Source organism: Aquarana catesbeiana, linkage group LG01 (genome assembly GCF_042186555.1).
Source record: "Aquarana catesbeiana isolate 2022-GZ linkage group LG01, ASM4218655v1, whole genome shotgun sequence".
In the NCBI taxonomy this organism is placed as follows: domain Eukaryota; kingdom Metazoa; phylum Chordata; class Amphibia; order Anura; family Ranidae; genus Aquarana; species Aquarana catesbeiana.
The window spans coordinates 835,233,902-835,255,103 of record NC_133324.1 but is presented as its reverse complement, the minus strand read 5'-3'; the positions used below and the strand labels follow the sequence as shown (position 1 = coordinate 835,255,103).

Genomic DNA, 21,202 nt, shown 5'->3' with positions numbered 1-21,202 from the left:
TATTCACAGTCAGTGTTCATGGGGGAATCCCACCCATGGAGCTATTGTATTCTGACAGTGGGAGGTTTCCCAACCATCAGAATACAATGATCACTCAAGGCAGCTACAGCCACCGGCAGCGATCGCACATGACACTGTCACATGTGCTGTTTGTCACAATCAGTAATCAATATCCTAGTATTCTGGAAGACCTGTATACTGACAAAAATATACATGTAGCCATTGCAGACCTCTCTTGAAAATACTTGGCTGTCATTCTAATCTAGTATGTATGACTTAGACACCAACTAAAAATATGCAGCTGTTTTCTTTACTTTAGCAGGAGATGAGTCACCTGTGCACTGAGGGGCTTGGAATTGACATACAAACCTAAAGTAGAAGTTCACCCTAACACTAAAATCTGTAAATCTACAGACATCCACAATCTAAGACTAACATATCTAGCCCTGTAAAGAAGAAATCACAATGCATACCTTTTTTGAAGCCGCTCTGGTCCGGTCCCACGCTGAGCTGTCATCGGCGGAGGCAGGTGCAGAAGAGGCAGCTGTCAATGGAAGCCCCATAGTAACGCTATGGGTGACGTCACTTCCCATTCATTTCCCAGCCGTTGTTGGCTGTCTCCTCTGCAGAGCTTCCACCGTTTGAGACCGGACTGAAGTGGCTTCAAAAAAGGTATATATAGCGATTTCTTCTATACAGGGCTAGATAGGTTAGTCTTAGATCATGGATACCTGTAGATTTAGAGATTTTGGTGTTAGGGTGAACTTCTACTTTATACCAATGAGGTGAAATGCAGAACAGGTATCAGAAAGACATTTATTATTGCACATATCCTAACCATCCGTGTTTGTTTTTGTATAAATCTTAATTCTTATTCTAGTACTATTCTATTTTAGTATGTACATTAGATAGTATCTATTTTGGCACCGTTATATACAGGTAGTTACTAGTAACTACCTATACAGGTAGTTACTAGTGACATAGCAGTAAGTCATGTGAGCATAAGATTGCTACAAAGAGCATCTAGAACACAGACATTGAGAACCTGTTATCCTTCATTGCTTGGTGATCTACAAGTCTGGGTATGGTCTGGCATTTGCTGACTGGATGGGCATGCTGAGACCTGTCATTCTTGAACAGCTGGACTGAAGCAAGATGTCCATAGGTGATCTTCATTAAGCAAATAGCGAATTTTACAATTTGCAGTTCTATGAGCAACTGACACAAATAATAATTTGATCTGTGCAGGTTTAAGTCCTAAGGAAACTGAAATCTTCTTTATCTGATGTGGAGAACTGTTTGATTAATTCTGTGAAATATTTGGCTCTTCACGTCAGGTTTCCAAAGTAATGCTTTCATTCTGCACAAAGCCTTGGCTTCATTTTAAAGCAAGCGCTTAGCAACAACATCCTTCTCTAAGAAATTAGGAATTTCCCATGACAAAGGGCCTGAAGAACGTGGTGTACAAGCTATTACATGTGGTATGAACTACCCTAAATTAGGAGAAATAAGGAATGGGTTGTACACATCAGACTAAGATCTCACATTTCTTATTATAATGTTCCATAATCATCTAAGTTTAAGGCCTTGTTCACACCATAGTGCAGAGACGTCAGTTTTTCTGCACGCGTTTTGCAAGGGCACAAAAGATCTCTATCTCTATGTGCCCTGTTCACACCACAACATGCAGATTTTTTCTGCACAGGAAAGTTGCAATGTGTATGCAGTTTTCTGAACAGGAAAAAACTGAACAGGGCAAATAACTGAAACGAAAATGATAACCTGATGTCAACGTACATGAAAACTGATGTCAACTGATAGGAAACTGATGTCTCTGCAAGTGAAATCTGTGCGGTTTTGGCTTCAGTTCCCATCAGCCCTAAAGCTCATTGTAGAGGCAAATTTTTAGCAGCAATGCAGCTCATTCAAGGAAGACTTGTGGAGGAAGCAGCATAACCAGCTCCTAAATCTTAAACTTTTCAGCGTGCTGGGTGATTTATCATGACTACTTGTCAATGGTTTCACTTTGCAGGAAACAAATATTCCATTGACTGTGTACAGTCCAACTGTAGTAGTGCATTGTGTTTGGCATAACAGTAGTATCATTGCATGGCATTCTTTTATTACCTTAGCATAAGCTTACGTACAAATACATTTTGTATCAATACCTTTTAATCAGAATAATTGACCTTAATTGATTTGAACTTGATTCAGATGGTCTTTACTTTTTCTTGTTGTAATTCTATTTGTAATTACTGTGAAAATTATGATTGTTTTCAATAAATCTTTATTCAATCAATTTCTTTCAGCATGCTACAACACCCGGAAAAAAAAGGTTGGTGAAATACCATACAAGCTACAACCCAATGATGAGGCCACTAATCAAAAAGTTACCAATCTGTTCAACCGATATCTTCTTGATTAATAAATAATATCCATGTATGGTATAGTTTTACCTTAAGGACAATAAGATTTTTAAATAATTATCCACATCATGATTGGATTGAAACTAGTGTGAGCACCTTTGGATTACAAGCACAGTAAACTTCCTGTCATAGCCAGATGATATAATGTCTAAGATTATAAAGCTTCTTTACATAATACTCTCAGACTTAAATGTATAATCTGTACAAAGCACAACAATTTGAATCTGAGCATAGAAAATCAGGTATAACAAGCAGATTCAAACACTTTAGTCCATACATTAGGCCACACAGGCTAATTTAATAGACAAGACAGGCAGCACTGCTGTACAGTGTTTCATAGCATCAGATTTTACCTTTTGTCACTTTAGTGCAGTGACACCAGTTCAAGATAAGCAGTTGCCATGGGTTGATGCACTCTGGATAGAGCTGTTTGCATCATTAAATAAAAGCCACAGGGCTATATGTAGCACTACTGCACTCATTGTGCGAGTTCCACTACCAGCCTTTAATGATTATGTCCCAAAGTGCCATTGTTCCAGTTAACATCACGCCGACATCGCCAAGGTTACACACAATAAATTTATCAAAGACTTACTGCCCTGTCAAAACCCCAACAAATTAGTCTTTCTGCAATTTCCATGACTGGCGAGACTTGGTACTCCTGGACACATGCAGCGGAGATAATGAAGAACGAATGCTCTTTGTGAGGCAGAAAATGAAGGTATTAGTCATGTAATAACAAACCTGTGATTAGAAACAGCAGCAGGTCATGAAGAAGACAGGGAGAGAGCGGAGAAATCAGAAGGTACACATGCTGCATTTCCAGTCCTTCGTCAAGAATTGTGAGAAGCAACTGCTGCGAGTCCCGCCCCCCCACACCAAAAATACTCCCAGCCCTCCTTCCATCGTGCTTCTCTGAAGGTTAATGCATTTCTAACACAAATTCACTTGTACGGGTTGTATTGTACACAGAGCATGGGGAGAAGCTGACAGGATCCAGAAGACGTTTGAACAAGAGATGTTAATGACTGCTAATTGTTGTCACCTATATCGACTGGTCCCATGTAATTAGCAAACAGCCCCTGGAGACAATAGCAAACCATGCACGTGAATGTCTTACTTAGAATATAAAATAGTCATTGCAAGCTAATGATGAATTGTTCCAATAGCAATAAGCAGTTTATATGTTAACAAGCATCCATGTTGAGGAATAAGCACACAAAATATTTAAAAACATCTAAGCTCAGTCACTAAAATGTCATAAAGGCTTCATTATTTTAAGGTAATTTCAAAAACTGGATTTTTTTTACTTACCATTAAACCAATTTCTTGGAGGTCACTGAGGGACAGGTTGGTTATACTGCTACAGGAGGTTTTGGACACTGGCCAACAAAAGTGACTAGCCTATCACAACCCCACACCCCACTCCCAGAATGCCTTAGTTTTGTAAAAAAGCAATACTGAGAGCAGAATCATAGACACAAATGGGTGGGACCTGTCTTTCTTAATGAAGTCCAAGATAAGGATATTACGGTACGTACAAAAGTCCAATTTTCTTTCTTATTGAATGAGGGACACAGGATTAAGAGACCACTGAGACATTTAAAAGCAGTCCAAATGAGCGGTAGGCAACAGCGACAAACATGGACCCACAAAAGAACAACAAAACTTGGAGCTGCCTTCAGCTCAAACAGCTTCCTGAAGGACCGTATAGGGACCATTAACGATGACCAAGAGTCACTCTTTCCAACAAAAGCAGCGGCGATGAGACAGATATGAATAGTACATACTACACCCAGACAATGAAGATGATCTGCTTCTGATGCACTGGAACCAGGCAGAGATGGAAAAAAATGCCATGGTTGGGGTGAAATATGGAAACCACCTTATAAATCACATATACTCTAGACCTCAATACCATCTCATCCTTAGGTAAGACCAAAAAATGATTCTTTACAGGATAAAGTCACCAACCAGGGCTGGTGCAAGGATTTTTGACACCCTAGGGGAACTTCATTTTTCTGCCCACCCTTGGCTCCACCCCTGACTCCACCCTCTTTGCCCTGCCCATGTATACCCCACCTTTTTAACGCCCATCAAATGCAGCGCACAAGTGCCCATCAAATGCAGCCTTTACCAGCGCCCATTAATGCAGCCTCACAAGAACCCATCAATGCAGCCTCACAAGCGCCCATCAATGCAGCACACCAATGCCCATCAATGCAGCCTACCAGCGCCCATCAAATGCAGCTTCACCAGTGCCCATCAAATGCAGCCTCACCAGCGCCCATCAAATGCAGCCTCACCAGCTGCCATCAAATGCAGCCTACCAGTGCCCATCAATAAATGTTTGCTTGCTTCCGTTCATTCGGGAGTCGGGACACAGACACAGTTCTCCACCACCGCTGCGCCTCTGATACTATGTGCGAATGGAGTGGCGTCTGCCTGCTGATGCTGAGACTTAGTTGCTTTCTGCAGAGAGAAGAGAGTAGGAACACCAATGGCCAGGCCCCCATAGGCAGCAGGGCGCCCTAGGCATCTGCCTAGTTTGCCTAGTGGTAGCACCGGCCCTGCAACCAACTTAGACACATACCCCGCAGAGTTGATGGTGACATGGAAAATATCCTTGTGAGTGAGGTTTAAAAGGATGTTTTTGAAGTGATGAGAGAAACAAACTCAGATTCCAAAGAGTAACAAGTGAATGCACGGAGGGAACTACATGAGGATACCCTGAACAAAGGTCTTAATCAAAAAATGGAGACTAGTGGTTTCTGGAACTAGTGCCCAGATCTGCAAACTGTTGCCTGATTACTGAAAGGTGAGGATTTGTCCCAAGGAGAAATCCCTGGGGTAAAAGTTTCTTTTCTCGCACTAAGAGATATATAATTTCCATGTGTGATGGTAAACCTTGAGGGAAATAAACTTTCTGTCTTTTATTACATTGGGAAACACCAGTTTAGGGGATACCCCTGTCCCTTAAGCCTTGGGCTTTAAAAGCCATACCATTAATGGCAGCAACCACGTTTAGGATAATAATGGGTCCTTTAGACAGGAGGTCCATATGATCTGGAAGAGCCCACAGAGTATCTGTCAGGAATCTGTTCAGGTCACAGTACTATATATGTCTAGGTCAATCTGGAGTCATCAGCAACAACTGAATGCCCTCCATCCCAATTCTACAGAGCAGAAGAAAAAAGGGGTTTCTGGGAAGAAAAGATTTATATTAGGCTGTACTGATGCCATGGATCCACCACATCTGCTCTTCCAGGGGATCTCTGTACCTGAAGTCAAACTTGTCTGGTTTGTTGTTGAACTAGGACACCAGGAGGATCACATCTAGCACCCCCCACCTGTGACACAGAAACTGGAACACCTCCGGGTGCAAAGATCACTTTCCCATATCCAGGCGCTGTCGGTTAAGAAAGTCTGCCTGTCAATTGTTCATGCTTGGAATATAAACAGAGCACAAGGTCAGCACATTAAGTTCCACCCAAACAAAATCCTCTCTACTTTTGTTCAGCTCACTGAGTTGAATGAAAAAAAAAAAAAAAAAGCGTATAGTGTGTAGCAGGTTTTAGACAACAAAACATATGCTAACTGCTCTCTCAACATGAGGTTGTCCAGTTATCCCACAATGGGTATACTCTGTTAGCATAGCAAGGCTAGTTACATAGTTACATAGATTGTAAGGTTGAATAAAGACAGAAGTCCATCCAGTTCAACCTGAGTGAACACCCACAATTGTCCCCATCCCCGCACATTGCGTCCCATCCACTATATTATTATTATTTTTTTATATATATATATATATATATATATATTTAAGGTACCCATGTAGCGCCATCAATCTATGCAGCGCTCCACACACACCCACACCAGTCCCCACCCCCAAGGGGTCTGCAAATCTGCAATCCAAGGTCCCCAACTCACACCCATACACCAGGGCCAATTTTTGGACAGAAGCCAATAAACCTAACCGCACGTCTTTGGAGTGTGGAAGGAAACACACGCAGGCACAAGGAGAACATGCAAACTCCAGGCAGGTAGTGTCATGGTTGGGATTTGAACCAGCGACCCTATTGCTGCGAGGTGAGAGTGCTAACCACTACACCACTGTGCTGCCCAAAGGTAAAGTAAAGTAGTAAAGGGACCAGAACCTTGGTGAACACTCAAGTTGCAGATGATAGGCAAAGCCACAACCTGAAAGTGCTGGAGACTCACAGCTAAGCAAAGAAAGAGTTGATAGGCTGGACAATTTGAGACATATAAGAGAGGCTACAAAAGACTTCAAGAATTTTTAGACCCAAAGAAGGACATTTAGTGCCTTTAGATTAAAAATAGGGTGGATGCCCCCTTTTGTTCAAAGAATAACCCCTAGATCCAGAAGACCTGCAAGATTATCTGCTAATCAGAGCAGAACTCTAGGTTGCATCCCAGGAAACCACCTCCTGTACCCAGGCACCTGAGATGCTGTCTGTCCAGTTGTCAGCTAATTGAGTATTTGGTTTGGATATGGCTATTGAGGTAGAGGCCTGGTTGTAACAAAAGGGATTCTTCTTGAACTCTGAGGGGAGCTTTTCTTAAAAAAAGACTCCTTAAGTTGGCATAATGCCTACTACAAGATCCAAGAAAGGTAGCAGCACTAGTAGAAGCTGCAGGCTCCTCAAGGGCCACTATCATCTGTTAAGGGTTTATGAGACTAAGCATCAGACAGATCCTCTGTGGTAAAAAAAAACATTCTGCATGGGAAGGTGTGGAGGTATGTTTATGGCCTCTGTGGTCAGTGTCAGCAATCAAAGTTGCAATTTGGCTCATAAAATCCTGCACAACTGCAGTGAATTCTTCCCAGGATAGAACTTGAGGAGGGGACCATGCCTGGTGGAGCAAAGGAAGACTCAAAGGACTCAAGCAGAGGGCAACATTCTAGACTGTCATGCCAGGTCCTTGAGTAGGTGCACTGCAGGCAGCACTGGAGCTGTTAGTGAGCTGGAGGGTCCCATTACAGGGAAACTGCTCCCTGTGTGTCTGAAATTTGACATGTTGAGTTGACAATGAATCTTAAGATACAAGGCTAGGCCTTGAATACTCATAAACTGGCTGCTGGTGGCGGGAGAAGATCACATGGACAGAGGTGAAGATCCAAATGTCACTTGTGATAAAGAACAGCATATATTGTATGAAACAGAAACATGTCAAAATACTCACTTTAAATGCACCTCATGTACTGCATTTTCAAGGTGAGCTTAGTTCAGCAAATTTTCACAATTTATTTTCACATCATATAGCAATAGAACTACAAAAGTGATTTTCAAAGGGTCATGCTAAAAAAAAATTCAGTGATTAGTTACTAAGCCAGTCACTAAACAGATGAAACAATAGGCTCCTTATGATGTAAACCAGTGGTCTCCAAACTGTGGCCCTTTTCTTGTCTTTTTTCAGCTCTTGGGGCACTATTTCTCTCACTGACAATAATGATATGGCACCACCAACAGTGGGGTATAATTCCACAGCAACGATGGGACACTATTCATCCCACTGACATAATTAATGGGGCACTATTTTTCCCACTGACATAAACGATGGGACACTGTTCCTTCCAGTGACATCAACAGTGGCCATTATTCCCTCCACTAACACCACTGATGGGGCACTATTCCCTCTAACAAAAATAACTACTGACCACAGGTGCTATGCAATTTTTTTTACTCCCACTGACCACCAAGCCTGAGGCATTGGGGTTAATTTACTAAAGACAAATAGACTGTGCACTTTGAAAAGTGCAGTTGCTCCAGAGCTTAGTAAATGAGGTAAAGCTTCACTTTGCAAAGAATACCCAATCATGTTCAAGGAAAATAAAAAAAAACAGCATTTTTGCTTGCACATGATTTGATGATAGAAGTCAGCAAAGCTTCTGTTCATTTACTAAGTTCTGGAGCAACTGCTCTTGCAGAGTGCAACTGCGCTTTGCAAAGTGCACAGTCTATTTGCCTTTAGTAAATAAACCCCATGGCTTCCTTCCAGTGATGCTGGGGCATGTTCTACCCCCACTGGCCAAGGTCCAGCCCACCTACAGTTTAAAGGACAATAAACTGGTCCTTTGTTTTGAAAGTTTGGAGACCCCTGGTGTATACTAAACAAATAGCTAATAGTAGCAATCAATCACTCCCTAATAAGAATAAAGAGAAGTTACTGCGCTAAACCTTAAAGAAAAAGTGAGCTGCTACAAGCAATGTGACAAACATAAAAATACAATAATAAGCAAATTGTAGTGCTATAAAACACAATATCAAAAATAACTCAAAATACCAAAGTGAAATGGTGTGAAAAAATTTCTATGGAAAATGTGTATAGATACACCTCAAGGAAGGGTGTCATCAAAAATGTCAATAAATGGAAAACATAAAATCCCGTGGAAAATGGTGAGGTGCAGTGAATCAGGAACACAGCTCCATCCGTAATCTAAACATCCAAGATGGGATCATCAAACACTGAACAAGATGTGGGTGCGCTTACCAGAACTGGTGGACTCTAGTGCCATCAGCATAGAGTCTATCGAGCAGTGTGCCACAATGGGCCAGTGTGTAGAAGGCCTCAAGGGTGGTAGATGTCTTCCGGAACAACCCCAAATCTGGACCATACAGCAGAATCTTGAAGATGGATGCCAGGATGGGTTCAAGATGTATACGTCCACTCGTATCCAGGAGGTATGTGGGAAAAAACAACATGCTTTCAGCTCAGGAGTCAGGGAATGTCCGAGTTTATCCAGCAGAATCTGATCCGGCAGACCCTCACCTCTCTGTGTAATCTCATCCAGAACCGACAATAAATTAGGATGAGGATGATCTTTTTTCAGCGCAAAGAGACATTCCCAGAGTCCAATCACAGCTTTTCTTCCCCGATTCCGAATATCTTGTAACAAGGTGTGAGAGAAGGAAGACGGGTCTTTTTCCATTGGCTGTTACTTCTTTCCTTCTGTGTTCACCTTTAGAGACCCTATAGAGTCCACCAGTTCTGGTAAGCGCACCCACATCTTGTTCAGTGTTTGATGATCCCATCTTGGATGTTTAGATTATGGATGGAGCTGTGTTCCTGATTCACTGCACCTCACCATTTTCCACAGGATTTTGTGTTTTCCGTTTATTGAAATTTTTGATGACACCCTTCCTTGAGGTGTATCTACACACATTTTCCATAGACACACCATTTCACTTTGGTGTTTTGAGTTATTTTTGATATTGTGTTTTATAGCGCTACAATTTGCTTATTACTCCCTAATAAGAATCTTTTGCAATTGTGTGAGATTATTCTATAATACATGCTACTTGTGTATACTACACAGTAAAGTGCAATGTGTTTCGTCTGCTTAGTGACTGATTGCTACACTTAGCTAATAGTAATAGCAAATTTAGCAGCAAAATGTGTCACTAGCACTCTTTTCAGTTTTAATTAAAAGAAAGCAACATTTTGAAGCCACATAGATTTCCTTCATTAACCCCTTCATGCCGACATAACACATATATGCAGCCTCATCGGACTGGGCTTTTTACGATAGAGCCGCATATATGTGTATCTGTCTTTGTGCTGGAAGCACACCGCTCGCTCCCAGCACCCAGCACAGAAACCAGGGTCTCACCAAGAATCCTGGGTCCCGTACTAAAGATTGGTACCCGTAACTCCTGGTTCTGGGTCACCTGATGGCTGTGGTAGCCTCTGATTGGCTACCACAGTGATCAGTTTCTGTGAAGCCCGCCCCTGTGTATCTCTCTCTGTGAATGGCGAGGAAAGATGCATTGGGGTTGATTTACTAAAGGCAAATAGACCGTGCACTTTTGCAAAGTGCAGTTGCACTCTGCCAATTGCTCCAGAGCTTAGTAAATGAGAAAAATCTTCACTTTGCAAAGAATAGCCAATCACATGCAAGGAAAATAAAAAAATATATTTATAATCTAAACCCAAGGGTCGACAGGTTTCAGCACTGATAATCTGAAGGAGGTGTCAAAACTTTGATTATATGACATTTTTTTGTAATTGTATTATCGTCTGTAACATTACCAAGACTAATTTCATTGTCATTGTGGTAATAAATACAATATGGGGTTTATTTACTAATGGCAAATAGACTGTGTATTTTGCAAGTGCAGTTGCTCCAGAGCTTGGTAAATGTGGTGAAGCTTCACTTTGCAAAGAATAACCAATCACATGCAAGGAAAATTAAAAAAAAAAAAAATAGCTTTGGAGCAATTGCACTTACAAAGTGCACAGTGTATTTCCCTTTAGTAAATCAAACCAATTGCATCTTTCTCTCTCATTGCAGATAGAAACAAAAGTGTGTGTAAAAAAAAAAAAATAAATAAATAATAACAAAAAAGAAAAAAAAATACTAGGTTTGATCTAGATCTAGGTCAGTGCCAGGGTTAGTGTGTGGGTCAAGTAAGGGTCAAAGGTCAAGGTCAGTATATTTTGGGCAGAATTTTTTTTTTCAAATTAGTATCAGTGTCAGTTTGTGTCAGTTGTGGTAGGACAAAAAAAAGCAAAATGTTTCTGGGCTGTACTATGGGTACAAACAACAATTAACTTACACATACAGGTGATACTCAAAAAATTAGAATGTCAGGCAAAAGTTCATTTATTTCAGTAATGCAACTTAAAAGGTGAAACTAATATATGAGAGACTCATTACATGCAAAGCAAGATAGTTCAAACCGTGATTTGTCATAATTGTGATGATTATGGCTTACAGCTCATGAAAACCCCAAATCCACAATCTCAGAAAATTAGAATATTGGGAAAAGGTGCAATATTCTAGGCTCAAAGTGTTCCACCCAATCAGCTAATTAAGCCATAACACCTGCAAAAGGTTCCTGAGCCTTTAAATGGTTTCTCAGTCTGGTTCAGTAGGAATCACAATCATGGGAAAGACTGCTGACCTGACAGTTGTGCAGAAAACCATCATTGACACCCTCCATAAGGAGGGAAAGCCTCAAAAGGTAATTGCAAAAGAAGTTGGATGTTCCCAAAGTGCAGTATCAAAGTACATTAATAGAAAGTGATGTGGAAGGGAAAGCAGCAGGGATGACTGCAGCCTGGAGAGGATTTTCAGGAAAAGGCCATTCAAAAGTGTTGGGGACTTTCACAAGGAGTGGACTGAGGCTGGAGTCAGTGCATCAAGAGCCACCACACATAGACGGATCCTGGACATGGGCTTCAAATGTCATACTCCTCTTGTCAAGCCACTCCTGAACAACAAACAACGTCAGAAGCGTCTTACCTGGGCTAAGTGGTCCAAAGTCCTCTTTTCTGATGAGAGCAAATTTTACGTCTCATTTGGAAACCAAGGACCCAGAGTATGGAGGAAGAATGGAGAGGCACACACTGCAAGATGCTTGAAGTCCAGTGTGAAGTTTCCACAGTCTGTGTTGATTTGGGGAGCCATGTCATCTGCTGGTGTTGGTCCACTGTGCTTCATTAAGTCCAGGGTCAACGCAGCCGTCTATCAGGAGATTTTGGAGCACTTAATGCTTTCTTCCGCAGACGAGCTCTATGGGGATGCTGACTTCATTTTCCAGCAGGACTTGGCACCTGCCCACACTGCCAAAAGCACCAAAACCTGGTTCAATGACCGTGGGATTGATTGGCCAGCAAACTCGCCTGACCTGAACCCCATAGAAAATCTATGGGGCATTGCCAAGAGAAAGATGAGAGACATGAGACCAAACAATGCAGAAGAGCTGAAGGCCGCTATTGAAGCATCCTGGTCTTCCATAACACCTCAGCAGTGCCACAAGCTGATAGCTTCCATGCCACGCCACATTGAGGCAATAATTGCTGCAAAAGGGGCCCAAACCAAGTACATATGCACGCTTGTACTTTTCAGAGGTCCGATATTGTTCTATGTACAATCCATGTTTTAATGATTCCATGTAATATTCTAATTTTCTGAGGTTGTGGATTCTGAGTTTTCATGAGCTGTAAGCCATAATCATCACAATTATGACAAATCACAGCTTGAACTATCTTGCTTTGCATGTAATGAGTCAATCTCATATATTAGTTTCACCTTTTAAGTTACATTAGTGAAATAAATATACTTTTGCACAATATTCTAATTTTTCGAGTATCACCTGTATGTGGTATACTTGCGATTGTCAGGAGCAGGAGAATTTATTTTGGGTTTTTCTTTGGTGGTAGGTTATGGTAGTAACAAAAAAAATATACAGCTAAATTTAAAAAAATGATTTTCTTTTTCCTATTTTGGTCCAGTTTTTCTTTGATAATAATAATTAAAAAAAAATCAGGAGATATTCGTTACCATTTACCACTAAATGAAAGCTTAATTTGTCCTGAAAAAACAAGGTATAATCCACCTGGATGCACAAAGTAGTTGTGATGATATGTACGGGTTTTACTAACATATGTCAAAGTTGCAAAATTGTGCTTAGGCATTAGGATTTGTTTTACCCTTAGGCATGAAGGGATTAAGGCACAAGTGACATAAGTGAGGGGAGTTCTTGACAGACAGAAGACACATTCTATATAACTACCTTTGTCCATCAGTCCAAACCAATTTGTTGCATTTCTGGAGGACAAGTGCTGAAAGTAATTGTGACACAACCATGAGTACACCAGGAAAAACAAATGAGTATATGCAGAGAAAGCAAGGATCTGACTAATTGCTATGGACAACATGGGCATAATCACCTCATGCCCTTCATTTGATAAGACAAATATTATTGGGGAAAATACATATAACAATCAGTAATTATATATTTTTATCCTAACTACTAACATGCTAAAGAAAATTTCCAATTGGATTGTTATGGCTTAGGACAGTGGTCAACTGACCTAATGTGGACCTCGAGTGCAGCCCCTAATATCACCAATAGGTTGCACAAAATACTTTTTCCGGTAATGTTAAAGAAATCTGATAAACACTGCAGAAATGCAACAGAAGATGGTCAGGGATTATGGGAATGCAACAAAAAATAAACAAAAGTATGATAGTGTGAAAAAAATTAACCAAACCAGCCAGTTTATTTAATACTGACTTGAGTAAGCACCAAAACACAGAATACTGTCTGCAAAGGTAATGAGGTAATAAATGCAAAAGGATTGTAGGTTGGACACCAAGGGCTTAGGGTTACCAAAGACCGACAAAAGTCTAATTGAGTCCTTTTTTTTTCATTTAATGTAATTAAAAACAATATTGCCTTTTTAATCTTCAGTGCTGTAATTTTCTGTAAAGTTCAATGCAATATGGTAACCTGGAGGTGTTACGTACACAGAAATGTTGCTTGCATTATTGGCTCGCTAATTTTCCCAAAAATCTGCTCTAAGATATAAGTCAGATTTTAGGCATGTTCTGCAACAAAAAAATCAATTTTTGTGAGGTGCTTTCAAAGGGTTAATGACTTCAAAAGGAATGCAGACCCTGCCACTCTCCTCATTACAAATACTGCAAATGCATCAGCTGAAAAATAATGAAAAAGTCACTCCCACACAGAACCAGTACCTAAAAGACATAGAAGAACAAACAGCTTTTTCTTCAAAGTTTGTTTAAATCCCTGTGATATATATTAATCTCTCAACAAAAGTGGAGTTACTCTTTAAACTCAGTTCCAAGCAACAAGTGAAACCAGATTGTGATTAACTAATACTTTTCTGCAAGCAGTGCAGCTGTGGTAAATCAAAAACCATAATTAATTCACCTATAATTCTGTTCTGTTCAATTTACTTTAAACAAGAATCATAAGCCTGTGCTCTGTGACTTTCTCTCGAACCAATCACAATCAAACCTCTGAGGCAGGCTTACTCCTGTACAATGTTGGAGGCTGCTATTCTCGGTTCTCTGGAAGGCGCTGGTTCTGCATGGCCCCAAATTTCCCTATCCCCTTACTCCTTCTATGTTAACTACTTTAAATGCCTGGAATACGGGTCTCCATTGAGAAACTCAGGTTTCATCTTCAATCTCCCCTCATACTCCACTTTGGAACAACCTGACCCTGCATCATTTCTATGCATTACCAGATCCCCAGGCCTGAGCCAAATACCGGATTAAATCCCTCTACCAAATTTTGGCAAATGGAGAGTTGAAGCCCTTTACTGGCTTCCGCTCCTATTCTAATGTACCCTCCCATTATATCTTTAGACCCCTGCAGGTTGCTCACGCCTTAAACACCCAGTTTCCTACTGGTCCTCCACAATTAGCCTGCTCGGACCTTGAAGCTCTACTGCTGATGGATTTGCTTACTAAACCAGATTCTATGTTATATACACATCTCCTCATGGTTGCTCTTCCAGATCTGTTCTCCCTTCAACAAAAATGGCTGTCGGATATACCAGACTTAGATGACGAGAATTGGTCTGATATGTGGGAAACCCCTGGTTTCCATCGGAGACCAACTGATACAATTTAAGATTACACACAGAGCCTATTACACCCCCATAAACTTCATAAAGTCATTACATCTCTCTCTCCAGCCTGCTGGAGGTGTGATCATAAAGTGGGGGATTACTTTCATATTTTTTAGGACATGCCTGGTTATTGCAACTTACTGGAAGTCAGTGATTGACAATATTGGCTCTGTAGCTCAAGTCCCACTTACCCCTTCTCCTTGCATTTGCTTGTTGGGACTGATAGATGCCTACTACAGCTGGGAAAACTTTAATTGGACTGCTCCTGTTCTATGCTAGGAAAGCAAGATAAATTTCCAGAAAAAGAAAACATATATATGCATATAATAGATATTGATTCCATACTTGTAATAATTAATTTTATTGTGAGTACCATTGTAAATGATGCATGCTTTTTATGTCTGTCTTTCTGGTTAATGCCAGATTAATTATTACAAGTATGGAATCAATACCTATTATATGCATATATATGTTTTCTTTTTCTGTTAGAAACACAACAGCACGCTTTATTTGAATCCATGAAGAAGGAAATATAGTGTCATGAAAGGAAGTTTATCTTTTTATCCTCTTCGAAACATGTTGGGTCCTCATGCAGCCATTTCTGGTCTCTGTTTCCCAGTTTTCAGAAGTGGTTTTCGCTGCAGCGTGTAATACTGTGCAATACTCCTGTTCTTCATTTGCTATTCAATGCTTTTAGTAATGGTATTTGTCATTTTTTACTATTTTTGCATATTGAATAAAATGTATATATTTTTTATCTGTTTTTCTATTTACCATACTTTGATCCTGTGTTGGTTTTCTGCCCATAGTATCCCTTTTGGGGCATTTCTCTTTCTACACAAGAGGCTTTGGGATGTGGCAGACACCCTCAGGATTAGCTTCCTAACTAGCTCCCCTTTCTCTATATTGTTCTAAACAGATAGGATTAACTTATTGCATGTTTCTTGATGCTTAAAGCCCAACTCCAAAACGTTTGGATTTGGATACTGCATGAAAGGGTTAGAGCCAGCTTTTACTGTGCCCTTATTGGGGGAAATTTGCCCTCATTTCCTGTCTTAACAGGATGTAAAAGGGAAACAGGGACACAACTGTATTGACTTAGGCTTTAATTTTCAGTTTAGACTAGAGGTAGCTTTAAGGAATTGGTTGGAGGAGTCATACAGCTTCAAAGAACCTATATAACACTTTACTGTTGTGTGCTCCAAAGCCCTTTGGTTAGTATCCTCTTAGGATCCATAAAACAATGCAGTTAATGAGAGCCGATAGAATTACTAGTAACTTTATTGCCCTGCATAATATGCTGAATCCCCATATATTTAAATATCATTAGCGTGAACTCATAAACTGAGAGCAGGAGCTGGAATAGTTTCAGATTAGCATGGTATGTTGAAAAAACTATTATGTTCGCCATACTAAGACAGATACAATAGTTCATGTAATACAATGATCGCCATGGCAAAAAATGAAAGCTCTAAAATATATCTATATTTGTGAATTATACAAAAACATAACAAGATTTCGAGGTATACTAGAAAAAAACAACCCAATGTTTGTTAACAGCATTCATAAAAAAAAAAAAAACAATTTGTCTGCTGCACTGGGCAATATCAAAACAAGTGCATCTAAACCCATAAGCAAAAACGTAATATATTTCAGCTTACTAGTCCTTAGATGGGGTGTCAATTAGTTTTCTTTTCGCAGGGTCTCTGCCTTTATTTTCATCTTGAAAACCAGTGCAGTCACCGCATCTATGTACAGGTAAGTTTTTATTCATTTAACCACTTCAGCCCCTGAAGAATTGGCTGCTCAATGACCAGGCCATTTTTTTGCGATACGGCACTGCGTCCTTTAACTGACGACAAAATTGACGTACTTTTTTTCCCACAAATAGAGCTTTCTTTTGGTGGTATTTGATCATCTCTGTGGTTTTTATTTTTTGCGCTATAAATAAAAAAAGAGCGACAATTTTGAAAAAAACACAATATTTCGTACTTTTTGCTGTAATAAATAGCCCCTAATTTTTCCTCAGTTTAGGCCGATATGTATTCTTCTACATATTTTTGGTAATAAAAATCGCAAAAAGCGTATATTGATTGGTTTGCACAAAAGTTTTAGCGTCTACAAAATAGGGGATAGATTTATGTCACTTTTATTATTTTTTTTTTTTTACTAGTAATGGCAGCGATCTGCGATTTTTATTGAGAGTGCGACACTATGGCAGACATATCGGACACATTTTTGGATCGACTGACAATTATACAGAAATCAGTGCTATAAAAATGCACTGATTACTGTATAAATGTCACTGGCAGGGAAGGGGTTAACACTAGGGGGCGATCAAGGGGTTAATTGTGTTCCCTATGTGTGTGTTCTAACTGTGGGGGATGGGACTGACTATAGGAGATGAGAGATCGTGGTTTCCAGCTCATAGGAACTCATGATCTCTCTCTCTCCTCACAGAACTGGGATGTGTGTGTTTACACACACACACACATCCCTATTCTGCCTCTCGTGTCCGCGATCGCTCGTGGCCGGCGGTCATCGCGACCGCAGGTCACGAGCATCGGCACCCCCGCTGTGCAGCGCGCGCCTGCTATCCCGCTTAAAGGGACCGACGTATAGCTATGACGGTTCGCGGGATCGAGCCAACCTGCCGCAGTATAATGACGGTGGCTGGTCGGCAAGTGGTTACATGTCTATTCGTGGGTTTAATTTCTGCTTAGAGTATAAAAGTGGTGTTAATTGTGAATTGCATTTCACTACCAAGGAGACATGGCGATGTGTATGATGTTTTGTGTGGTACTTGATATTTGCCACTGTTATGTAACCCCCCCACTGTGGTAGTCAAGTACTGTCACAATGGAACTACTCTACCCAGTTTGCAAGGATAGTCTTTGGCTACCAAAGCCAATATTTATTTGTGCTAATGCGGGCAATAGTATAAATGTACCAAACGCTTGACTGTCATAAAACCCCCTTTCTGCTAAACTCAACATCTTTTATATATGCATTTCAGCAACCCAGGCACAATGTATACATGGGGAAAGTGTAGGAAATGGCATTCCTACAGGCTGATATGTGTTTCTCCAATACTCTTTCTGTCTCAAAGGCAGGCATGTACTGGCCATTGGGACTACAGGGAGTTTCCCGGTGGGCCGATGGCTCAGTGGGCCGATTTCAGTGACAGTGGACCGCTGCCTCCCTCCGGTCCTCTGTCCCCCCCCCCCCGCAGTGCTCACCTCCTCTCCCTGGCTAGTTATGCAGCGCGCCTGAATACAGATATAATGCTCAGGAGTCAACACTGAGAAGCTCATCATACGATCTGGAAGGAGGGCGGCCTCACTTTCCTGCCTAATCTTGTCCCATTGGGGGGGGGGGGGCGCCAAACTGATTCTTTGCCCCAGGTGAAATAATGTCTAGCTTCCCCACTGGTACTGCCTATAAGAGAAATAATGTAGAACGGCTAATGGCTAGTGGGGGGGAGGGGGCTTGGGTGGCAAGCCGTCATGGGAGAGACCTGTCAAAGTGGGCCAGTCTGGATGAAGTCCAGGGCCAAATTTTTGTCCCAGTCCAGCCCTGCTCAAAGGAGACCTGTTTTTATTTCACATGTACTGTACATAGGACAGGTTTGAAGATGAAAGGAGAATGTGACTAACTACTATGGACAATGCACACAATTCTTCTTTCAGACACTTTACAGGCAAGGCCTGTTATAAATACAATTAAAAACTTACCATACACTGCTAAAAATTCACACATAGTAGAAAAATTGATATTTATGTTTATTAATCTTGAAGACATAGATTCAACTTCCTTCATGGCAAACAATCCCAGAGTCCCCTTTTGTTGCATCAAAAGCCAACTTCCAATGGACCTTCAAATTGTAGCCCCAACACAACTGATTTTTACCCTATATGCTAATTTTCAACCAGCACTATAAACTTTCTATTCTTCAGAACTTTTTTTTTTTTTTTGCTAGTCAAGAAAATGGACATTTAGTGGTTGAATTATTTTCAAACTACAAAAAGGCCTCAAGGGTGACCAATTGAATGTCTAATGTATCATTGCCATAATGCAGGTAAATTAAGGGAATGTTCAATACTGATGAATTGTGTTTATTGCAGGTCACCTTGAAGTAATTATTTGACTGGTATTTAAGAGTCAGTTCAAATGCAGAATTTACCAGGCCATTGTCTTTTGCGTCCATATTGACATTTCTTTAGCAATCAATAGTTTCAATTCTATAAGGGGAACTATCATTTCACATACTTTTTTAGCATTCAGTGCAATAACCAAGGTACAGCCTCAGCCTTCTAACCCTCATTATTGACAGTTCTAGACAGAAAAGGTTTTTTTTTTTTTTTTTTTTAGCATACCATTATTAGAATACCAGCACACTGCTAAATGATTTCATTGCATAATCTGCAAACCCTAAGACCTGTCATGTCTCGTGATCTTCTCATCTGTCAGTAAGTGACCCTTGTTTTTGTCCTTGGGCTTATCCAATGCTCTATTTTATTGAATTTGCTTGCTTAAGGTTACTAAGCAAGCAAACATAAATTTTGGGAGCAAGGACCCCAACGCCAATCTCTCCAAGGTAAAGTGCAAGCGGACTATCACAGTAAAAGTAAAGAGGGATAAACAGCAAAAATACAGAACATGTATATAAAACAAAATTTATTCATACAACAATAAAGGGAATATAAAAATACAAACTATATAAAGATGTGCACAGATAACATGGAATATCGACTAGATTCGCGGGAAACCCACTTCATCAGGAAATATATCTGTGGATAAAATACTATACAATCAAATATATATATTTTCAAAGGAAAACGGTATGGAAGGTAATGCCAGAATATGAGGGGGGGGAGTAGATAAAAATTTGTAAACAGATGTAAGGGGCTGCTTACCCATGTTGAGGCGCAAACAGAGTTCAGGCCAGACCCGGCAGAGTCTCCCGCGGCGACTGGGGGAGACACATATAAGACCGCAAAGGGGCAAATGTCTAAATGGGTAATGAAGGGGCACATATGAATACAGCATATACGTTATATGTCTATGATCCAAACAGTGAGGATGAGTGAGTAGAAGCACCAGGAGATGGAAAGGACCAGGAAGGGTTAAGAAGGGATCCAGTACCAAGAGACCACACTGGCAAGGGAAAAAAAGGGGGGATGCAATCAAAGAAAGGGAAAAAGTGAGGAAAAGGGTGATGATAATTGAAACAAAAGAAAAGTCATCCAGTGACTTATAACTGGATTGTGACGGTAAGGGTAGATTGAGAAATACCCATACTGAATGAATGAGAAAACAGGAAATACATGAATAAAAAAATGAGGCAAGTAGATATGTGTCTTATATGTGCCTCCCCCAGTCGCCGCGGGAGACTCTGTCGGGTCTGGCCTGAACTTTGTTTGCACCTCAACATGGGTTAGCAGCCCCTTACATTTGTTTACAAATTTTTCTCTAACCCCCCCCCCCCCCTCATATCCTGGCATTACCTTCCATATCTTTTTCCTTTGAAAATATATATATTTGATTGTATTGTATTTTATCCACAGATACATTTCCTGATGAAGCGGGTTACCCGCGAAACTAGTCGATATTCCATGTTATCTGTGCACATCTTTATATAGTTTGTATTTTTATATTCCCTTTATTGTTGTATAAATAAATTTTGTTTTATATACATGTTCTGTATTTTTGCTGTTTATCCCTCTTTACTTGTACCGTGATAGTCCGCTTGCACTTTACCTTGGAGAGCTTGGAGTTGGGGTCCTTGCTCCCAAAATTTCTGTTCCAAATTAAACTCGGATGATGGTACACTTTTATACAACTTATCCCGATATGTGAGGCCAGCAAATCCCTTCTAAGCAAGCAAACAGAAATAAATGGTTTCCTGAAAGAAGTTGAACCAAGTAAATATACAAACACACAACCATGTCATTTTTATCTGATCTCAATGTAGATGTCATTCTGGACTGGATCTAATATGATGCAATAGCAGATTTAACCACGGAAGAAAGTGTATAACAGTGGGGTTTTCTCAGCATAGTAAAAATTGGTCCAATATGCCTGAACACTATTTGAATCCAGAAAAAATGTTTGCAACAGAATAAAACCGTTCTACATGCTTATGCGTTTTGGCCAATCCTGACCTTATAGTTGAATACAAATAAGTCCCCTTCCTTTTAAGAATCCTCTCTTCCTTAAAGAACATACCAGTTTAATCAAAACTAAAGGTGTTCAATGTTTTACAACCAGCCGCAACGGTGGTAGAATAGCTTTCTGTGGGGAAACAGTGGTCTCTTTGTAAAGGTCCAATGTGCCCCTGCCAGGTCAGACCTACAACTTTGCAA

The 21,202-nt window shown here is 40.4% G+C and overlaps 1 protein-coding gene across 10 annotated transcripts in view; it reads right to left on the bottom strand.

The window, feature by feature from the left end:
- Positions 1-21,202, bottom strand: part of APBB2 (amyloid beta precursor protein binding family B member 2) — a 488,394-nt gene that overhangs the window by 95,104 nt on the left and 372,088 nt on the right. The window contains exon 1 of one of the 10 annotated variants that reach the window (XM_073608534.1): positions 3,171-3,322. The exons of the other annotated variants lie outside the window; for them this stretch is intronic. The gene's annotated coding sequence lies outside the window, so the exon portion shown is untranslated. Of the gene's footprint in view, positions 1-3,170; positions 3,323-21,202 lie in introns of those variants that run through there. 10 annotated transcript variants of the gene reach the window in all.